General features: G+C 39.7%; 1 long non-coding RNA gene across 2 annotated transcripts; it reads right to left on the bottom strand.

The window, feature by feature from the left end:
• Positions 1–237: 237 nt before the first annotated feature.
• On the bottom strand, positions 238–4,270 carry LOC138950856 (uncharacterized). Of its 2 annotated transcripts, XR_011450832.1 has the most exons (4): positions 3,856–4,270; positions 3,339–3,502; positions 2,458–2,548; positions 238–1,452 (listed from the first exon to the last, which is right to left on the bottom strand). It is a non-coding gene; the product is annotated as an uncharacterized lncRNA (long non-coding RNA). The 2 variants fall into 2 exon arrangements; XR_011450831.1 differs by lacking the exon at positions 3,856–4,270 and having other exon boundaries at positions 3,339–3,730.
• Between the last annotated feature and the right edge of the window lie 1,105 nt (positions 4,271–5,375).

Consider the following 5,375-nt stretch of genomic DNA (forward strand, 5'->3'; position numbering starts at 1 on the left):
CAATAAATACTGAACAACTGAACAATAAATAGCAATAAAATGATGACAGTGCCAAGTTTTTAAGTACAAAGTGAAATCATGTGACTGGACAAAGGCACAATTACAAAATACAAATAAAAAAATCGTGGCCCATTTTAAATTAAGTTCTCAGCTCATGGGGAAGCATAAGATGACCCTAGAAACCGAAATTAGGAGACCTCCCGCCCCCAGGGCAGACTACAAAAAAAAGGGGGGGGGGGGGGTAATTTGTGAAAAAGTATAAAAGGAATCAAAAACTGTATACATGTATTTAGTTAATACCCCAAAAAGTTGTATAGTATATACAATGTCAGACCCTAAAGAAAGTTTGTTAGTCATTGCTTAGGCAAAACAAAGCAAAATAGTCTGTTTACGGTATCCCGACCAACCCTATTATTTTTTCCCCGCCAACCCTAGACCTTTTTTTTGGCATTTGGAGAAAAAGAAAAAGAAAAAAAATCAATTTTGTTCCTGTTTTTTTGCCAAATAATTTAAAAAGATGGTTATAAAAAAAAAATTAAGAAAAGCCGACCTACCGACCCTCTTTTTGTGTGCCTATGTTACTGTAAACAGACCAAAAGGTACATCAAAAACAACACACCAGGGATGCTACTCTCCCCTTAAAAATAGCCATGGGTCAAAGGTGTGACGTTTGAATCTTTTAGCTAAATAAAACCATAGGCAATTGATCGGAAATATCAGGAAAAATCTTACAAGTTTATTATTTGTTTGCTTGGACCAATCCTCTTGCCGAAGTGTTTTACAGTAAAAATTGATTTTACGTCAAAAGTATCACAGGAATATCGAATGTTGAGGTAAGGCTGGGATAGCCAAGTTCAAGAATAACGGAAGGTGACTGTTGAATCTTTTTGAAAATGTATAAAAATATAGATGGTAGGCAATTCAAAATTAAAAAAAGGACTCTCGGAGCATGGACTTTTGAGTCAAAAATTAAAGAAGGCTCTATGAGCCGAAGTACATGTTTTGTCTCTTTTTTTTTATTTTGAATTCCCTACGATCTATATTTTGATACAATTTTGGACCCTCTTTGTACGGAGAGAGTTGGCAATTGTTAATCACATTCTCTCATCTCATCGACTCTCCTTCGGCTCCTTGGTAACATGCGTTCCGTCTCTGCCAGGAATGGACACAGCAGCAGATAACCGGTAAATATGTAACAGGCATAAATGGCAAAATAGCTCGCCTCGCCTGATAATATATGAGACAACTGTTCTATTACAAAGTCTTTCTTGGGAGGCTTGGCTAATTTACTCGCTCGTTTTACACGGGGTTCCATCGTTTTCTTTTCTAATCGGAAAACCTTGCTCCTCAGTTTGTTGACCTTCTGCCGAAGTTCCGCTTCACGAGGGGATGAAGAGGATGACGACTTTGATGCTTTACATCCTATGTCCTCCAGGATCGCCTGAATGTCATCTAAAAAAGAAAACACACACACAAAACACACATAAAATAACATAACCATAACAAGTTACAACCTGGAAGAAATTAAAACATGTGTAATTCAATCACAAAATGAAAATAAACAATAGCGTAGGAAGGCAGGCCAGAAATGAAGTGTATTAGCAACTATGGATTCGATGTGGAACAATGATGGAATTGACCTTGTTTGGTACTGAATGGCTGAGGCCATTAGAACTGTACCCACGGAATACGCGCTATATAAGCTTTATATTGATTGATTGATTGATTGATTAGGACAACAGTACCAGGTAAACTCCTCACACACCATGCCTCTTTCTTTCTTTCTTTATTTGGTGTTTAACGTCGTTTTCAACCATGAAGCTTATATCGCGACGGGGAAAGGGGGGGGGGGGGGGGGGAGATGGGAATAGAGCCACTTAATTGTTTCTTGTCAAACCATGCCTCTAACAGGATATGTTTCCCATCTTTACGTGTGGGAACTACAGGTACAATTTCATCCATCCATGCATCCGCCCTATACAGCTTCTTCTTCTTCTGCGTTCGTGGGCTGAAACTCCCACGTGCACTCATTTATTTGCACAAGTGGAATTTTATGTGTATGACCGTTTTTACCCCGCCATTTAGGCAGCCATACGCCGCTTTCGGAGGAAGCATGCGGGGTATTTTTGTGTTTCTAAAACCCACCGAACTCTGACATGGATTACAGGATCTTTTTCGTGCGTATTTGGTCTTGTGCTTGCGTGTACACATGAAGGGGGATAAGTCACTAGCAGGTCTGCCCATAAGTTGACCTGGGAGATCGGAAACATCTCCACACTTAACCCACCAGGCGGCCGCGACCGGGATTCGAACCCTCGACCTTCCGAGTTAATAGACCGACGTCTTACCACCCCGCCCCAGCGCCCGTCACCCTATACAGCGATTATCAACTATGTAATGGATGGGTTTAAACATTTTTTGATGTCAGGGTGTTCTTCATGGTTAAAAATCTCTTACCTGGTTGAACAATTTGTGTATCAGGCGACAGGTCGGTGCTGGCTTCATTTGTAGCTACCCTTTGCGATGGTGGCTTCCTCCCACTAGCAACCTGCAAATTGCACAGCTCTTTAACTGACAAACTCACAACCAACACCCAGTCACAATGAAACATTTCTCCCAATTTCATGGCATTGGTCTTAGGCCACACACAAAAAGTGTATGTTTCTGGTAAGGCAAAACAAAAAATAATCTGTTTACGGTATCCGGACCGACCCTATTTTTTTCCCACCGGCCCTAGACTTTTGGGGGCATTAAAAAATAAAATTAAAATATTCAGATGGCTAAAATACAAAACTAAAAAGCCGACCTACCGACGCTATTTTTGGGGGGCCTATGTTACCTTAAACAGACTTTTTTGTGACCTAACATGACTAAAGGTGGAGATTTTTTTTCTAACCTTTTTTTTTAAAACCATCTTTTAAACTATTTTGTTGAAAAACAGGAAAACAATTGATTTTCGAATACCCCTTTTATTTTTGAAAATTCAAAAAAAAAAAAATGTCTAGGGTCGTCGGGAAAACATAGGTAGGGTCAGGTGACCAGAAACATACAACTTTTTTGTTGTTGACGCCGACCCTATACCTTTTTTGCCATTTGGGGCTGTTTTTTTGCAAAATAAGTTCATCATATCATCATAATCAGGACGTCGATCCAAAATACGTAACTTTTTTTTGTTGGCCTTATCATTTTTTTGCGCTAAATGCAAACAGGCATTATTTGATGGGAACAATGCTGTTGTTTTCAATTCTTACATCAGCCTCAAACTTGTCATTACTCAACCTGCATTTAATAGTGTGCTTCTTTGGTTTGCAAAAACCTAAAACCAATAAATAAATAACCTTCGGTGGTGGATTGGGCACTGCAAACAATGTCGGGACAGCATTCCACACAAGTGATCCTCTCTGCAGGATTGTTTTACTGGTTGGCCTCAAAGTGATCAATACAAAGCTTGAGACCTTGAACAAAGTCCTCTCGCCTTGTGAATTGCATCCATATTCTGCACCTAGTTTGACAATAAAAACAACAATGTTATTGTTAAACTAAGCAAAAAGGAAAGACAAAGAAAGCTAAATCAGATCTTCAGTCTAAATCTAACGCTCTGCCTGAACGCAAAACGGATGAGTGATGTACCTTTGTACTGTAGTTTTCCCGTAAGCAAGGTTTGATAAAGGTTTCGGCAAATATGCCCACGGGTTTGTCATCAAGTGTAAACTGTTGTTTTGTACTGACTGCTGACTCACACTCACAGTCGTAAGTACTCGCTGACGCTGTAGTCTACTGAGCGAGTTGACTCGAGCCATTGCATTCTCATTCTGAAGAAGGTAAACCTGATGAAATAATCACTGCACAACCCACCTTTTTTCTTCTGTAGGGAACTTGTGGAAAGTTTTCCCGAAGCAGCTCTGTTTGTAACGGGCGTTCTTGCAACAAAAAGCCGAGCACAATTATTTACCACCACCTCGCACACGATCGGTACCTACGCGATCCGCCATTTTGTTTTCGCCGCCAGCATGTGACTAGGGACGATAACCCACAAACACTTTTTCCCATTTTCTTCGCAAGTTCCACGTCTTCCTTTTGTACAGTGTTTGGCTACATGCAGACAGACAGATCTAGATCTAGTGTCTCGCTTTCTTGCACAGTTTCACCTATGCTCTTTCTGTGTGTGTGTGTGTGTGTGTGTGTGTGTGTGTGTGTGTGTGACGGAGTGATTGAGTTTGTGTTACTGTTTGTCGATTTCTTACGTGAGCCTTGATGGCTTCGCCTCTTGTTCTAGCTAAGGACCCGCTCCTGCCAAGGGTATAGTACCTAGTAAACGCCCACCCCCCACTTTGGGGCAAAACTGGTACATAGGGTGGGTGGGCGTATACAAGGTAGTTAACGGTAATATCATGTTAACCATCAATTTTTAAAAAAACTCATTCTCGCCTAAAATTAATTTTTTAAATCAATTTTGATATTACAACGTACTCTTTTGCACACGAAGAAAATAAACAACAAGTCGCGTAAGGCGAAAATACAACATTTAGTCAAGTAGCTGTCGAACTCACAGAATGAAACTGAACGCAATGCAACGCAGCAAGACCGTATACTCGTAGCATCGTCAGTCCACCGCTCACGGCAAAGGCAGTGAAATTGACAAGAAGAGCGGGGTAGTAGTTGCGCTGAGAATGATAGCACGCTTTTCTGTACCTCTCTTCGTTTTAACTTTCTGAGCGTGTTTTTAATCCAAACATATCATATCTATATGTTTTTGGAATCAGGAACCGACAAGGAATAAGGCGAAAGTGTTTTTAAATTGATTTCGACAAATTAATTTTGATAATAATTTTTATATATTTAATTTTCAGAGCTTGTTTTTAATCCAAATATAACATATTTATATGTTTTTGGAATCAGCAAATGATGGAAAATAAGATGAACGTAAATTTGGATCGTTTTATAAAAAAAATATTTTTTTTGCAATTTTCAGATTTTTAATGACCAAAGTCATTAATTAATTTTTAAGCCACCACGCTGAAATGCAATACCAAAGTCCGGGCTTCGTCGAAGATTACTTGACCAAAATTTGAACCAATTTGGTTGAAAAATGAGGGCGTGACAGTGTCGCCTCAACTTTCACGAAAAGCCGGATATGACGTCATCAAAGACATTAATAAAAAAAATGAAAAAAACGTCTGGGGATATCATACCCAGAAACTCTCATGTCAAATTTCATAAAGATCGGTCCAGTAGTTTAGTCTGAATCGCTCTACACACACACACACACACACACACAGACACACACACACACGCACATACACCACGACCCTCGTCTCGATTCCCCCCTCTACGTTAAAACATTTAGTCAAAACTTGACTAAATGTAAAAACAAA

The sequence above is a fragment of the Littorina saxatilis genome, linkage group LG16 (genome assembly GCF_037325665.1).
Source record: "Littorina saxatilis isolate snail1 linkage group LG16, US_GU_Lsax_2.0, whole genome shotgun sequence".
NCBI classification, from domain to species: domain Eukaryota; kingdom Metazoa; phylum Mollusca; class Gastropoda; order Littorinimorpha; family Littorinidae; genus Littorina; species Littorina saxatilis.